Raw genomic sequence first — 18,224 nt, 5'->3', positions numbered from 1 at the left:
GTAATGCGATCTGGGCCCTTTAAGGCTGGCTCGCTGCGAAGAGTGGGTGAGTCCGAGTGTGCGTTAGAGCGGGGTAGCGATTTCAGTCAGAAATTTCAGGGTAATAGCGGCAAAAAAAATGGATCATATTGCCAGTGTTGCTCAGAATCGCAGTAGCCTTCCGATGGTATGCGGTGCGTTGCGGTAGATTACTGTTAGGTTGAAGAAACTGTTATTAATCATTTTGTTATCACTCCTGTATGATCAGCAATGAATGTAAATATGTATATATATTATTTTATTTTCCCCTAGCCTCATACTTTAGATTATATTAATAATAGCATTCCCACCTTAGCAAAACCAGAACTTTCTCTCACCTCCCTATTCTGCATGACTCTTGCGCCTCCCACTGACTATAAATAAAGGAGTCAAGGGGAACCACCCTTTGTAACACATTCTGCTGTAGTTTGCATTGCAGAGAGTGTGGGTACCCTTGCAAGTAAAAACTATAAAGTGTGTTGTCTCAATAAAAGGTGGAGTTGGGGTGGAAACGCCGGGCGCTTTCCCCAACATAGAATTTGGTCCTTCGAGCCGGATCCGAGGAACCCCGAAGACGTCTCCAGTACGCCGAGATAAGCGACACCGAAGTCTGTCGACAGCCACTCGAAGTCGGGTGCAAGAAAGACCTGTGATGTGAATTCGTCATCAGGCCGGTGGTTAGAACTGCGCTCGACGTCTGGTGATGTCTGAAGGACCTCGGTGACGGAACAGAGAGCACACTACATAGGTGAGAAACACGGCGCCTAAGTGAATAGGTAGCCAAGTGAGACATACGGCACCTAAGTGAGTAGGTGGCCAAGGCATGCATGTGGTTAAGCTTAGCCGAAATTAAGCGGGAGCGAAAGTAGGCGTTGTGGGAGAGAGTGTACGGCATTCTATGTGGATGTGTCCTTACAGGTTTTAGACTAACCTACACGATCCACCCTAAAAGCAACAACATACTGGTGACTGAAGGATAAAGGACGGGTTTCATCCCTGAAAACTAACACCGCTGCTCTAATAGTGAGCAGTAGAAGGCCGTGTTGGTGTCCTCCTGAGATCTCATGCCAGGGACTTGCTTTTAGGATTTTTTATGTTTTGTAGTGTATTCAATAAAAGGTAACAATGGGAAAAAATCAGAGTAAACAAATCAAACTAGAGGGAGATGAGAAGTTTATGGAAGGATATAAGCCAGGATCAGGACAAATAAGTAGTCAGAGATGGAGGAAAAAACATGGGTTTGAAGGAAAACTCCATACTCCAGACATATTAAAGTTACAGGGAAACTTAAAACTGGAGATGTTACAGACTACCAATAATAAAAAAGGCCAAGATAGAAAAAAGGAATATGTTTTCTCTGATGCATGGTTAGAACAGAGTAAACTAAGAGATAATAAGAGACAACAGAAAAAGGGAAATAAGGAGAAAAAACTGCAGGTGGCTTTAATCACACTAGACGAAGAAACGGCAGCAAGACCTTCTGCCCCTCCAGCTCCTCCACCGCCCCCACAAATTCCGGTGCCTGCACCGGCGCTGGTTCCAGCCACAGATAGACAAGAAGTAAGGGGGGGGGTGGAACCATCTCGCATGTTAACTCGAGGGTCTGATCCCTCTCTATATCCTGTAAAAGATTTGGCCACAGCTAAAGTACAATGGCATCCAAAAAATAACACAGAACAAGAGGAGGTAGAATGGCAGTGTCCCCTCGTAGAAGTGGCAAACCCAAATCGAGGGCCAAATAATGCAGGACCCGAAACTATGTTAGTATATAGACCCTGGACCGCTGAGGATAGAACAGCGGCTTTAAAAGGAATACCCCCGGTTGAAGAAGGGGTACCCGAGTTTTGGACTGCCATCCTAGAATTACAAAGTAGTTTTCATTTGAACGGCAGGGAAATGTACCGATGCCTAAGACAGTTGTTTACCCATAAATGGGGACGTGTGGCAGGCGACTTCACTGGACACGGTGCCAATAATCAGCCCTTAGCACATAACTCGCAGGAACTCATACAAGCATTACAACACCTGCGAGAGAGGATAGACACAGTCTTCGTGAGACGTGCAGATTATGGGCGAATAGCGCAGTGCAAACAAAAAGATGGAGAGGAACCTGAGGATTTTATGGATAGGATGCGAGTGGTGTTCAGGGGAAATTCAGGAATTCCTCACGATGAGGAAGACGGAGGAGTGTATCAGCAACAATTAAAACGAGCTTTTGTCACAGGCCTAAAGCCTGAATTGCGAAAATATCTCGACAAACATTGGGTACATCAGAATACTGGCTCAGTCCAACAAGCCTTAGAATATGCCCAACACGCACAGAAAGCGCAGAAACAGCAAAAGACAGATACAATATTCAGCGCCTCTGACGTGGTAGCGCTAGTGCAAACGAACCCTCGGGGACGCGGGGGATTCAGAGGTAGAGGAAGAGGAAGATTTAGAGGCCGAGGAAGATTTAGAAATAAACAAACAGGAGGGTTTTCACAGGAAACAGAGTGTTGGACATGCGGGAAACCTGGACATTTAAGCAGGGACTGCAGGTCAGGGAAGCAACCATTTAATCCAAACTCCACCGAAAATGACCAATGACCCTCCTCGGAGACCCCTGTTGCCGACACTATCCGAGGTGAAACAGAGGTCATTTTAAGGGAAGAAACGGAGGTTACCTTACAAGACCTCCTGGATGAGGAAATAGATTTGCAAGCAGTATGTCAGCTATTAGCAGAAAGGCAGTGGGGAGCTTTGCCAAGTCGGAAATTAATCATAAATGGCAAAGTATACGAATGCCTGTGTGATACTGGAGCCTGTAGGACTGTCCTAACCTCCAGTCCTCCTGAAGTCACATACTCCTCATCTGTCATAAATATAAAAACAGCAGGAGGCCAAACAGACAGTCATCAGCTAACAAACCCAGTTGCAGTAAAAGATAAGGAAACTGGGATTGAATGTCAAGCACAAGTGTTAATAAGCCCTTCTTGCCCTGTCAATCTGTTAGGCCGTGACCTTATGGTACAGATGGGCATTAGTGTAGTTGCCACAAACTCTGGCATGAACGCAATCATAAATGAGGAAGCCTATGTTGTGCAAGGAACCGGAGCACCACAATATTACTGGTCACTGGACCTAGGGGGAACTGCACAGACATGAGAATTGTTGCGAAAAACTAGAGAAAAGCAGTCCCCTAAACAATCCCAGTTCATGCCTGACGATGCCTGACACGTCACTATGTGGTACAAAGGCACCCCAGGACCAGATTATGCCTATGACAAAACGTTTCATGCCCTCCAAGACACTTGTATCACCTTACAACATTTGTATGTTAACTCCACTACTGGCTTTTCTGCTGCCTCAGTCATCTTATCTAATAAACAACAGGCTGTGTTCAGAGGGGAAACACCACATGTATCTCTATCAAAACCACCTCAGATGCAGTGGAGGGATGTAGAGATGTTCTTACAAGATTCCATGCACAGTTACAATGACTACCAACCCGTACCTGGCTCATGTTGGAGCTATGACAAAAAACACAATGTGTGGCGGTTTCCTTTGGGATGGAGAGTTCAAACCACTCTCACCACACACTTGCAGGACCCAACCTGACAAATTTTTTCTGTTCTGGAGGGGGGATCATGTCCAGATCTAGATCGCCTCCCAGAAGGGTTGTGGTCGTCCTCCCCCACTGATGTAGGGCTGGTAAAGGGATTCCCACCATACAAAGTAATTGTGAAATCAGAACACCGTCCGGTAGTTAGACAATACCCGTTAAAACCTGAAGCAGAGAAAGGTATAGCCCCTGTAGTGCAGGATATGTTGGCATCAGGAATATTGCGAGAGGCTCCTGAGGCCACTTGCAATACTCCTATCTTCCCTGTCCAGAAGGGACATACAGGGAAATGGCGCATGGTGCAGGATTTAAGACCAGTTAATAACATAGTGCAACACGCAGCACCAGACGTGCCCAACCCACACTTATTGCTCAACTCATTAACCCCTGATAAAAGTTACTTCTCAGTAGTTGATCTCAGTAATGCATTTTTCTCAGTACCATTGCACCCTGATTCTCAACATTTATTTGGTTTCACCTATAAGGGAAAAAAATACACATATACTAGACTCCCTCAAGGGTTTTCAGAAAGTCCACATGTATATACCATGGCCCTTAGATATTCTATGAGTACCTGTAAAATACCATCCCATAGTCAAGTGCTACTGTATGTAGATGATATATTAATTGCTTCAGATACAAAACAGCATTGTAAGGAAGCCACACTGTTAGTGTTACAGCATTTATATGATACAGGACATAAAGCATCAAAACAAAAATTACAATATTGCAGGGAGGAAGTTATATATCTTGGACATAAACTCTCCCAACAAGGTCGATCATTATTAGAAACTAGAAAACAGGCAATACCAGAGGCACCAAAGCCAAAGACTAAACAGCAAATGATGTCCTTCTTAGGACTTTGTAATTATTGCAGAGAATGGCTACCTGATTATGCCGCACTCGTTCAACCTCTGCAAACCTTAATTTATGGGAAAGACATGGCCTTAAAAGATAAAATTCAGTGGACAAAAGAAGGAGAATTGGCATTCACAAACTTAAAAATGATGCTACAAACAAATGTGATACTTGCCTTACCAGATTATCAACAACCATTTACCTTATGTGTTGATGCTAATCAAGGTTATATGAAAGCGGTATTAACACAGCCGTTCGGGACAAAGGAAAGACCACTAGCATTCTATTCTAAACGATTAGATGCAGTAGCAGCTGGTTTTCCACAATGTTTGCAAGCATGTGCAGCTGCTGCAGAAGCAGTAAAATTATCAGCAGAATTAGTGTTGTGTCACCCACTCACCCTGAAGGTGCCACATTCAGTTTCATTAGTTTTACTGCAGACACCGCTTCCGTTCCTCACACATGCTAGACATCTGACCTTAGTCTCACTCCTGCTTTCACAGTCAAACATTACTATACAGCGATGTGGTCCTCTTAACCCTAGCACCCTTCTTCCGACAACGGAAGATGGAGAGCCACATTCGTGCAAAGCAGTTGTGGAAGAGCAAACAAAACCCAGAGCAGATATTTTACAGACCCCAGTATCAGATTCAATGGTTGTTTATGTAGATGGATCAGCATCAAAAAATGATATGGGAAAAAATAAGGTCGGGTATGCTGTAGTTACATCCACTGAAGTGTTAGAGGCCAATGCACTCCCACCTGCTTGTTCAGCACAAGCGGCTGAACTCTATGCTGTAATTAGGGCATGCGAGCTATTCAAAAATAAGTCACTTACTATATACACTGATAGTCAATATGTGTTTGGAGCTGTTCATCACCATGCAAGAGTGTGGAAAAATAGAGGTTTTAAAGCATCGCAGGGAACGTCTCTAACTCATACAAACTTACTACTTAGATTATTAGATGTTGTACAATTACCGACTCGCCTTGCACTCTGTAAATGTAAAGCACACCAAACCGATGCTTCCAGAATAGCTAAAGGAAACAACTTTGCAGATAAAACTGCCAAAGAAGCAGCACTGAAACAGCCCACCTTATCAGTGGCAGACATTCTTTTCATAGATAGTGATGTGCTGTGTGATGCACAGATTCATGCTCCTAAAACAGAAATACAGAGTTGGATCAAGAGAGGAGCAATACAGCAAGGGAAAGTTTACTATATGAATGACAAGCCCATCCTACCAAAAAACTTATACAAAACAGCTGCCTTAGTGAGCCATGGAAATACTCATGTCTCAACAGGAGGGATGGTACATATTATCCAGCAATACTTTTATGCTATAAATTTTTCTGATTATGCAAAGCAATTTTGTAGAACATGCTTAATTTGCTGTAAACATAATGCACAGGGTAACATGAGACCAAAACGTGGCCAGTTCCCTGTAGCTGAGTACCCGTTTCAAGTTGTACATATGGATTTTATTGAATTATCTTGGTCACAAGGGAAGAAGTACTGTCTAGTCATTATAGATACCTTTTCTAAGTGGGTAGAAATATACCCTGTAAAGCACTGTGATGCAATGACTGTTGCAAAATGTTTGGTAGGCCATTATTTCCCTACTTATGGCATACCTCATATTATAAGATCAGACAATGGGACTCATTTTGTAAATCAGACCATGTCCCTTTGTTCACAAGCATTAGGTTTTACGCTTAAGAATCATTGTGCTTATCACCCTCAGAGTGCAGGCTTAGTGGAGAGAACTAACGGCACTATTAAAACAAGGCTCAGAAAGACAATGGAAGAGACAAAAAGGCCGTGGCCAGAATGTTTGTCTCTAGTAAAATTGTGGATGAGAATAACTCCCATTCCTGCAGGATTAACACCTTTTGAGATAGTGTACGGAAGGCCGTTTCCCCTAGCAACCGAAATGAGTGATATGGGGAAAGCGGACAGAGAAAATACATTGGCTAATTGGATGCGAACGTTGCTATCATCATAACAAAAACATAGCCCCAGTAGTCTGCCAGTAAATTCTGTTTCTAACCAACAGGATAACTTGCAGCCAGGGGATTGGATCCTGGTCAAGGTCCTGTTGCGGAAGGAGTGGAGCACACCCCGGTGGGACGGTCCTTATCAAGTCCTCCTCACAACACCAACAGCTGTGAAAATAGCAGAACGACCTTCCTGGATACACAAAAGTCACTGTAAACCCATCAAGCCCTTATCAGAGGCCTCAGCGACAGAGTAGCAGTGGAAGTCCGCTACAAAGGCACAGTAACCAATAGGGTGCTGCTGTCTCAACCCGGTGAAGAAAACAACTGAACTGCACTCTATTAGGATGGCTCTGACGGGGTGGGGATGTGGTAAGGTGACTCTAGGGGTCATTCTTGTTGTTGGACTTGTATGGTTGTCCTTGCTCCCACTAGCTCCATTGCAGCACCTACGGCGATGGACCCATGACGACTTCCATCTGCGCCCGTTGCCTGCTGACCACTCACACCCGTTCATGCACCTAATATGACAATTGCCCTCGACCGCCTCCGTGACTCACAAAAAGTGATGACCATGGACAGTCAACCGCAGTCCTCCTGGCTGGACTGGTTTGTTACAGGAACATGGTGGTCCATACTGATGAAAATGTGCCTACCTTTTGTTTTGTTTTTTATTTTGTTTTTCTGTTGTTTTATAACTGTTATACCATGTTTGAAAATGTTTATTAATCAAGCTCTTAATGCCGCTTTTCGGACACACAGTACAATGTTTCTCTCCCTTACTCAGAATATGGAGACAGAGCCTGTTTCCAGCAATAGCGATGAAGAAGACATGTAATTCATAATGACGGCTGAGCCGAAAGCACCCGTGCAGGGCTCGGACCTGAAGTAATGGAATTAGATGTTTTTCTATGATAAACAGGAGGAACGACTCCTGATGGTTTTCTGTACTCCACAGTTAGGATGATGATGATGTGATCTAAATGACGGTTGTACTGGAAATGCTTTTGCAACTTGTACAATACTGATGTTTCTGATCATACTGTCATGATAAACAGGAGGGACTGTTAGGTTGAAGAAACTGTTATTAATCATTTTGTTATCACTCCTGTATGATCAGCAATGAATGTAAATATGTATATATATTATTTTATTTTCCCCTAGCCTCATACTTTAGATTATATTAATAATAGCATTCCCACCTTAGCAAAACCAGAACTTTCTCTCACCTCCCTATTCTGCATGACTCTTGCGCCTCCCACTGACTATAAATAAAGGAGTCAAGGGGAACCACCCTTTGTAACACATTCTGCTGTAGTTTGCATTGCAGAGAGTGTGGGTACCCTTGCAAGTAAAAACTATAAAGTGTGTTGTCTCAATAAAAGGTGGAGTTGGGGTGGAAACGCCGGGCGCTTTCCCCAACAATTACTGTGACAAGAAAGCAAACTTTCATTATTACCATTCTGTTTATATTAAATTACGATCTTCCATATTAATCAAGGGATTGTAAAACTGAGAATATTTCAGCTCCAGTAGTTTATATTAAAGTTGCCCGAGTCACAACATGGTCTTTAAATGGCAAAGACAGACATAAATCAAATGTATATGAGCAGCAACATAACTTAGCATCCGGACCCCCCGCGACCCAATAGGATAAGCGGTTTGGAAAATGGATGGATGGATGGAAATGTGATGTGGTGGCGAAGTCGTGCAGAAGTTTTACAACTGCACTATCGATTTATCACTTTATTTTGAAATATAAATTCAGTTCTCATCATTTTTAAGAGTTACTTTCTTTCACATTTGAATTTCAAGGTGTCCCTCACAGTGACACTGAAGGGCGGGGCTCCGGGGGGCGGAGGTGGGGGACGCGGTCAGAATGGTATGTTAAGAGGAGACCTGCACATGTAAAGTCACTCTACCTCTGCTTCCAGCGAGACAAGAGCTCCAGATTCTGTTGAAGATTTCATCTTTTGTTGAACAACTTCTCAAGAATGGCTTCCAAGTTGTAAGTTATGGTCAATTTATTATTTCATTTGAATCTGTAGAAATTGTGGATAAACTTGTTCTACTTTACTGACACTGTGCAAAAGTCTCTGACCACTGACTGCTATTGTTAAAACTTAAATTGCATCCATTACAAAACTAAAACAATATTTTGAAGCAACTTAAGTTTAATTTAATTAATTAAATTAATTAAAGGCGATTGGCTCAGCTGAGCAGTGCATCAGACAGGCCTCCAACATCCAGTCTCTGTTGAACAGGGTTGTGAAAGCAGATGTAGGTTTTCAGGATATATTTAATCTTTGTGATCACATTGCTGAAATTCAAGATGGCATTGGCAACCATCACTTCAATTTAATTTCACTTGTCTTGCTTTCACAAGTTGAGAGAAGACCATGTGGCAAAAGTACATACTCTCCAACTACAGACCAGCAGTTTGAGGAAGAAACTGTGTAAAATAGTACTGTTATAAGGATACTAAATACTAGACACAGAGCCTCTGTCTTCCCACCCCCACGTCACAGGAAAGACACAGCTTCTGTACTGACACCAGTATATATTGCAGTTCATTGGCTATAGTTCTTGACAAATATATACAAGATGCCTGTGTGTATAGACCTGCCCTGTCTATAGTTATTTTTCCAAAAAGGAGGTAACTGGATGTTCATCTTTCATATTACCGTAAATGTAAAAAAAAAAAAAAAGTATTTTCCTTGTCTGGAAAATGTATTTTGTGTACAGTTCATTGTCTATAGTTCTCTACAAGTCTATACAAATGCCCGTTGCTTTGGATAAAGGCGTCTGCTAAATGCTTAAATGCAGTAACGGTCCTAGCTGATGAGGCGCCCTAGGCAAGCATCAGCGCCGGCACCCCCCACCCCCCCCCCCCCCCCCCAGGCGTAGGGAAACTATAGCGGAACTAATGTTGCATTTGGGTTTAGGTCTGGTCAGTTTTGCTGGTAACATTTTCGTTTTGCTCAGTTATAAGTGCAGCATTTGTTATGCGACTGAGAAAGTGTTTTAAGTTATAACGTCAATATTCATGGATATTGCAGTTATTGTATGAGCTGCAGTCATAAGTTAATGGCGTGAGCAAGCTGTAGCCTATTTAGGTTTGTGTTTGGTTATTTTTAGGAAAATGCCTGTGTTTTTACTGATTCATTTTTTGATGTATGTGCTTTATTTTATCTAGTTCTCACGGCATGCTCGACCGGATAGATATGTGAATAAATGCCCGTGATCAGAGATCAACTTGTATTCGTTATTGAGGGAGGTTACAAGGGGGGGGGGGGGCGGCTCATAGGAAAGTTACGTATCATCATCATCATCATCATCATCATCATCATCATTATTATTATTATTACTTAATAGGCTTTGCTAAGCAGGTAAATTCATGTGGGCTTGTTCTTTTCATATTAAGACGCATTAATACCAACTAGCTTTAAGAATAGTGGAATGTTACACTTTTTTCTTCCTCCGTTTGTGGCGCCCCCTGGATGAATGGCGCCCTTAGCATTTGCCTATATTGCCAATGCCACGGGCCGGCCTGCATAAATGCATGAGTGGTAACGCAATGGGGCTTATCATGGAGATTACCAGGGTCTTTCAGCTAACATTGCTGGCCTTTTTTGTTGTGTTTTGTATTTGCATTGTTCTGCATGTAGTAGGAGAGTAGTGTATGTTTATTTCGAATGGAAGAATGAAAAAATACCTATATGTGCATTACATTTTGAACATAAAAGTAGGCTGTGTTAAGAAAACCCGCTTCTCTGTCGATTTACTCATGGCTCGGTCGTAAATACATGTCTGACATTTATAATGAACCAAGACAATAAAAATCGCTTCTCAAATTTGCCCATTTATGGTTCTTTATTTCTGAATGCCAGCTTGTCCCTGATAGACGTTCATTCATTTAAAAGGAGCTCTACCCCGTCCCAAGATGGCGGCTCTGTTGACGCATTCGCTCCCATAGACGGCTGTATTCAACGCGACATCCAGTGTTTATATCTCTGGTACTGATCTAGCTGTAGTTAGATTAAATACAGTACAACTCTTCACATAAACCCGCATTAGAAACAGAGGTACAGAGAGAGTGTATGGAAGCTAAACTTAATCCATTATTAGAAAAAGAATAAAATACATTACTCCAGATTGCAGTGTTAGTTTGGCCTCCTTTACATATTTTCCTTTCCCTTCACAATTCATTTAGAAAAATAGATCCAGAAAGAGGAATAATTGGAATGTTTCCTTATAGAAACAGTGGGACAAGATAACACTGTGGCCGTTATGAAGCCAGGCGCCGAAAGTTGGTGACGTATCCCAGCTAATGAATGTTATTTATGAGAAAACTACAGTAATGTGGATGTCAGTTCTTCTTTATGCATGAAGGATGGCGCAATGGCCCTGGTGGACGGCGTGGCCAATGCTGCTGACAGCCTTCGGCTATGATGCAGTCCCAATGACCGAGCTGGAGCACACTTCCACTTTTAGGATTGGATGGAGAAGCAGCATACAAGATCGACAGCAAGACAACTTCACCTGTCCAGCAAACCAACCATGCTGAACTGGCCCCTACTAATGGAAGTGAGATGTACTTCTGCAGGGGGTGTTATAGGGGGAAGAACATCCTTGCGTCTGCCGGAGTGCCCCCTCAAGTGGCTGTGACCGAACTCGATGGATGAATTGGACTGCATGTACTATGGCTATGTTAAATGCCAAAATACAACGAAATAATGTTCAACGAATGTTATTGACATCTAATCATAGTGCATGGAAGCAACTGTGGAGTATTAGTTCTACTATGTGGTTACATCTAAAGCCTGAAATACCTCAATGTAATGATACTTTACGCACTGGGGAATGTATAATGTAACTACACACCAAGCTCAATGTAGATTCCACGGGTTGCCCATAATAGCTGGAGGGGCATAATGGTGTCGTGGATCGCCCAGGGGAAGCCCCTATGATGTCACGCGGGACTCCCCTGCCACACCCCCGCCGGTTTCCCTAGGAGGGAGTTGAGCAGCGGCTGTAGCGCTTCTACACCGGTCCTGAGAACCGGCAGGACCGCTTACCGTTTGCCCTCCTCTACCAGCTGATGCCCGTCGGGGTAATCGGCGAGCCTTTTTATTCGTGTCTGGCACACCTGCCGGTCTTCAGCCCTCCGTGCTAAGTTCCAGCGTTTATTCCCTGACCTGTCTCCACCTCTGTTCTGCCTCTTCCGACCTTTGCTTATAGCCTAGCCCTCTCACTGCCGATGCCGATCGCCTGACCACCTGTCTGTTTTCACTACCTCGATTTTGGATTTTTTTTGTCTCTGTCCTGTTGCTCTCTCTCCCGGAGTTGACGGAGAAGATAAATATTGGACTGATCCGCTATAGCGTCCTCCTTATTTTCCGCAACCCCCGCCGTGATTAATGGACTCTACAGGTAAAGGGAGAATAGCTAGATACCTATACTAACAAAAGGTATGATATACGAGATTGTGATAAAATTGATAGAGGATATATATGCTCACTACGAACACGTCATACTAACCCATGTTTTGATACGAAGGGAAACGTGTGCTAATAGTACTATTGGCCCCCCCGAGATATGCTATTTGAAGTCGGTCCTCACATCCTTTGTGTGAGTACCATCCACGTCCATGAACATCTACCATACGTGCAGTATTCCGGATGTTAGAATAACACATATATTTGGAAATGGCAAAACAAAACATATTGGTTAAAAATTCGAAAACCTTATGAAAGTATAAACCAAACGCAAATGTCACAAGCAACGCAGTTACTGAATATTTTTGAATGTGTGAAACTAACGTCAATATCTGTCATTGCTTGTTGCACATGCTTGAAAATCAGTCCACTTAAAACTACGTAAATAAAGTCTCACAAATAACACAATAAATCACAACACGCTTAATTTTTCTTTTAACATTTGCGTTCATGGCGCTGTTCTACATTAAACATTTTGAAACGGAGCGACTGAATATTCCAGGTTTCCATCTCTCATGCATCTGGTGTGACGTGTTTTCAGACTCTCAGGCTGGCGCAAAGAAATCTTACGGCAAGTTTATTTTACACTAGTATAAACGTAAAATCAGCGACACCAAAGGCGTTGGAATAGTTTGCAAAACCTACAGACTATTTAAAAGGTAACACAACTGTTACATAGGTTTTATATCTGTGTGTCTGGGTGTGCAGACTTGTGGCGAATTGAACGTTTGACTCCGGTCAGCTGAGCAAAGTTGGTAACCTTGGTATTGTGTGTAGGAGATTCGGTATAACTATAATTTCGTTCTCCATTTACATGCCGGAAGTGTCTTTAAGTGTTATGTAGTTTTGCATGAAACGCAAAAATAAAACAAAGCAATTAGAGCCAAGCAGTTGCTGCTGTAGTGATTGAAGAACTTTTGTCGGAAGTGGGATTCGAACCCACGGCTTACTTCGGAGAACAGAATAACCCTTGGAAAGCCATTTACATTGTGTTTGGAGTCTGAGACCGCTCGGCCATGGGGAAGTTTCCAGTTGAACCCTAAGGAGTAGGTTAAGTCCAGCCTTGGCTTCCAAGCTGACGTTTTTCTACATAGTAGCATATGATGCTCTGCTGCCTTCAGTGAAAGTCCTGACATAATGTCTTTTAACATTTGCGTTCATGGCGCTGTTCTACATTAAACATTTTGAAACGAAGCAGCCGGACTCGTGCCAGCGGTACGAAACGCGTCGAAGTTTCCAATAATAACACAACAATTGCGCTGAGATCACATATACGTAAAAAAAAAAGATTGAGTCAGATAAATGTACCAAAAATTTTATTATAATTATCATTATTATTTTTTACAATCAGTAATGCCGATAGCCCCATTGCATGAAGAGCAATACACCAAAATATTAGGAACATTATACACTCAGCCTATCCTCCTGCTAATATGAGTAGTCACTTTATGTATTGCCTGTGTCAGAACAGTACGGATTAGAACAATCTGTATTACAATCTGTAATGCGATCCGGGCCCTTTAAGGCTGGCTCGCTGCGAAGAGTGGGTGAGTCCGAGTGTGCGTTAGAGCGGGGTAGCGATTTCAGTCAGAAATTTCAGGGTAATAGCGGCGAAAAAAATGGATCATATTGCCAATGTTGCTCAGAATCGCAGTAGCCTTCCGATGGTATGCGGTGCATTGCGGTAGATTACTGTGACAAGAAAGCAAACTTTCATTATTACCATTCTGTTTATATTAAATTACGATCTTCCATATTAATCAAGGGATTGTAAAACTGAGAATATTTCAGCTCCAGTAGTTTATATTAAAGTTGCCCGAGTCACAACATGGTCTTTAAATGGCAAAGACAGACATAAATCAAATGTATATGAGCAGCAACATAACTTAGCATCCGGACCCCCCGCGACCCAATAGGTTAAGCGGTTTGGAAAATGGATGGATGGATGGAAATGTGATGTGGTGGCGAAGTCGTGCAGAAGTTTTACAACTGCACTATCGATTTATCACTTTATTTAGAAATATAAATTCAGTTCTCACCATTTTTAAAAGTTACTTTCTTTCACATTTGAATTTCAAGGTGTCCCTCACAGTGACACTGAAGGGCGGGGCTACGGGATGGATGGATGGATGGATGTGTAGAAGGAGAAGGCGTCCCTGCCAAGAAACAAAGAAGTCATGTAAATACATCGGAAAATGGGACGACGAATTTACTTTCCTAAAGAGGAGCAGGATGGGGCACAGTCACGCGTTCTGTAAGATTTGTAAATGCGATTTTAGTGTCTCCCACGGGGAAGGAACGATGTCAGTCGGCATGAAAAATCCAAGTCATTAGTGAATGACAGAGAGCCGCATGAGTGAACATGAAAAATTAATAAAAAATGTGCAATGAAAATAAAATGTAAATGACAAATGGTTATTTTATATTTCTTGTACACCTGTCTTAAAATGTAAGGGATACTGGAGCCTGGTTGCGGTGGTGGGATGGCTCTCGGCGGGTGCCGGAAAATTTCCTTTATTTTCAAATCCAAACCTTGACAGGTATGCTGCTGACTGTTCCAAATCATGGGTGCATGTTACAAGTGCGGAACATATTTTAACTTAGTACTAACTTAGCATCATATTTGATCTGATTCGACTGAATATTCCAGGTTTCCATCTCTCATGCATCTGGTGTGAGGTGTTTTCAGACTCTCAGGCTGGCGCAAAGAAATCTTACGGCAAGTCTATTTTACACTAGTATAAACGTAAAATCAGCGACACCAAAGGCGTTAGAGTAGTTTGCAAAACCTACAGACTATTTAAAAGGTAACACAACTGTTGCATACGTTTTAAATGCGCGTTATCTGGGTGTGCAGACTTGTGGCGAATTGAACGTCTCACTCCGGTCAGCTGAGCAAAGTTGGTAACCTTGGTATTGTGTGTAGGAGATTCGGTATAACTATAATTTCGTTCTCCATTTGCATGCCCGAAGTGTCTTTAAGTGTTATGTAGTTTTGCCTGAAACGCAAAAATAAAACAAAGCAATTAAAGCCAATCAGTTGCTCAAATGCTGCTGTGGTTATTGAAGAACTAATGTCGGAAGTGGGATTCGAACCCACGGCTTACTTCGGAGAACAGAATATCCCTTGCGTTGGAAGGCCAGTTACGTCGTGCGTGGCATCTGAGACCACTCGGCCATGCGGCAGTTTCCCGTTAAACCGTAAGGAGTAGGTTAAGTCCAGCCTTGGCCTCCAAGCTGACGTTTTTCTACATATGTGCTTGTGTATCATGGACAGTAAGAGGGGGCAGGCAAGGAGAGAATTTCTCTCTTTGGGGATCAATAGAGTGTTATTATTATAACGTCTAAAAAGTATGATGGTCTGTCGATAAATCAATAAGAAAATAAATGAAGTCGTTTTCGCGAACACGCTGGAAAAGCCAGGGGCCGGACCGACTGTAGGGGGCGTGGCCAGAGACAGCCTGCTGACCATAGCTGTCAAGTCTCCCGTTTTGGCCGGGAAACTACCGTATTTTACTTCTCTTTCCCGCCATCCTCCCGTATTAGTATTTTCCCGTAAATCTCCCGTATAATAATATATATATATATATTTAAAAATTCTTCTGCCTCTCCAAACTGAACTGTCAGTAGCCTCGCGAGAACTGCCACCTGCATAGCCTGGGTGGCAGTTATCGCGAGATTAGTGCCAACAGCGGGAACGAGAAAGGAGAGAGATGGATGGATGGATGTGTAGAAGGAGAAGGCGTCCCTGCCAAGAAACAAAGAAGTCATGTAAATACATCGGAAAATGGGACGACGAATTTACTTTCCTAAAGAGGAGCAGGATGGGGCACAGTCACGCGTTCTGTAAGATTTGTAAATGCGATTTTAGTGTCTCCCACGGGGAAGGAACGATGTCAGTCGGCATGAAAAATCCAAGTCATTAGTCAATGACAGAGAGTGAACATGAAAAATTAATAGAAAATGTGCAATGAAAATAAAATGTAAATGACAAATGGTTATTTTATATTTCTTGTACACCTGTCTTAAAATGTAAGGGATACTGGAGCCTGGTTGCGGTGGTGGGATGGCTCACGGCAGGTGCCGGAAAATTTCCTTTATTTTCAAATCCAAACCTTGACAGGTATGCCAGTGAGACTTCTGTGATTTCTCAACAGGTGCCAAGCCATACGCGTGTGATGAGTGTGAGTACCGCACAAACCGGGCAGATGCCCTGCGTGTGCACCGCGAGACCCGCCATTGCGACAACCGCGCATTCATCTGTGAGAAGTGTGGCAAGGGCTTCAAGACACGCTTCCTGCTGCGCACGCACCTACGCCGCCACAGCAACACCCAGCCCTATGTGTGCCGTCTCTGCCGGCGTGCATTTCGCTGGCCCGCGGGACTCCGGCACCACTTCCTCACACACTTGGAGTGCCAGCCCTTCTTTTGCCGCCACTGTTCCTACCGGGCCCGCCAGCGATTCCAGGTGGTCAAGCATCTCCGCCGGCACCACCCAGAGCAGCCCTTAGAGGAGGGTGTGGGCCAGGACCCGGGGCCACACTCGGTGTCACTGCATGAGGCCCGGCTGGGCGAGGAGGAACAGGAAGGTGGTTCAGGGGAGTAACGGGAACTGGAGGTTGGGCTAAGGGGGGAACTGGAACTGGAGGTTGGGCCAAGGGAGGAACAGGAGGATAGAACCGTGGAGGAACGGGAATAGAAGGGTGAGTCAAGGGAGGAACAGGAGCCGGAAGATTGACAGAGATTAGAGCAGGAGTAGGCCTCGGACTCATGAGTGCCCCAGCTCTCGCCCTGAACTCTCGCAGTCTCACACCGGTAACAACAGCAAGCTGCAGAGTGGCCTACTCTGTGTGGGAGCCTTAATGTTAAAGTTGTGACGTTTATCACACAGCTGCAATATTAAGATACAATATTGTTAAGACATAAACATTTGTATCTTATTATTATTTGTATCTTTTGATTCTTTGCCTTGAACCATGCGACACGGTGTGACCAACACTGTATAGCCAAAACCAAACTTCACGCGTGGGTCTGTGTGTTGTGTATGTGACACCTCCCCTGCAAGTTCCTCACTCTGTTTCGTTTATTCACTTTGAGGCCATTGACGAGCTTTGGCCCACCAGACAAATGACAGTCAGCAGCTGCAGCACGAAGCTGGTGTCAGAGAAACTGGAAAACTGATAGTTTTTCTGAAATTTACATTTGTTTAGCAGACACTGTTGTCCAAAGCAATATATAAGTGAGGCAGAAAGTACAAGTAAACCAGTTGATTGGCCAGTTATTAGCCCTAACATCAGGTGCTATTTAGATGGCACTGCAGGCACACAACTTTTTGATCTGTGTAACGTTAGCAAACAGGGAGGTTTGGACACAAAAGCTTTTTCCTTCTATATCAACCGTAATTTTGTTTCCTGTCCTGTTGTCTTCTGGTTTTTATTCACTATCCATTTACACTACAACGTGGAAGGAGGTTCCACTGATGTTGGTTAATCTTTTTAAGCACTTTGGAGTCGACATGTTTAGAAGGCACTGTATATAACAAACTGAATTTGTGAACAGAATCATGCCAAAAAAACCTGTGGCACAAAGTACATATGTACAGAATCAAGATTATGTGTATTAATATTTCTTATAAATCTGTAAATGTAATTAAGAAACATACTAATAAGTGATACACTGCCTCTTTCTTTACTGCTCAGCCACTTTAGGGGCAGCGTGTGACTTGGTGGGCTGACATCTGAAGGTCACCAGTTCAAGCCCAGTCTCCGCATGTCTGTGGGTCCTTGAGCAAGGCCCTTATCCCCCAGCTCCCTGGGGGGCACAACAGGTGGCTACACTTTGTGGCTAGCTTGCTCTCACCTACAGACTGCAAGCTGGGGGAGGGATAAAGAGAATTTCCCTATGGGGATCAATAAAGCATTTGTTGTTATTTTTTTTAACTTCTTGAGCGGTATCTCAAATATGACTTTCTGCCATTCACACACTGCCACCTAGTGGGCAGGTGAATGTATGGCAAACTTTGTTATACTGCAACCTCCAAACACCTTAAGGAACACTTCTGATGCCATCTACAAAGCACTTCACCCTGATGAAAGACACCAAGTTCTGAATAGGTGATATAGCCAAAATGTCATAGAGATATTCTTCGTTAGAATGTTTTGTTTGTTTTTTTTTGGCAGTCAAATAGAGATGTGTAGTAATATTAATCACTTAACCAGCAATTCTACCCTTACAAGAAACACTGCTTG

The 18,224-nt window shown here is 43.3% G+C and overlaps 1 long non-coding RNA gene across 1 annotated transcript; it reads left to right on the top strand.

Moving 5' to 3' along the window:
• Window positions 1–14,146: 14,146 nt before the first annotated feature.
• LOC125724151 (uncharacterized) lies at window positions 14,147–17,913 on the top strand. The gene is made up of 2 exons (XR_007387180.1): window positions 14,147–14,516; window positions 16,100–17,913. It is a non-coding gene; the product is annotated as an uncharacterized LOC125724151 (long non-coding RNA).
• Window positions 17,914–18,224: the final 311 nt, after the last annotated feature.

This window comes from Brienomyrus brachyistius, unplaced genomic scaffold (genome assembly GCF_023856365.1).
Source record: "Brienomyrus brachyistius isolate T26 unplaced genomic scaffold, BBRACH_0.4 scaffold55, whole genome shotgun sequence".
NCBI classification, from domain to species: Eukaryota; Metazoa; Chordata; class Actinopteri; order Osteoglossiformes; family Mormyridae; genus Brienomyrus; species Brienomyrus brachyistius.
This window is presented reverse-complemented; position numbering and strand designations above follow the sequence as displayed.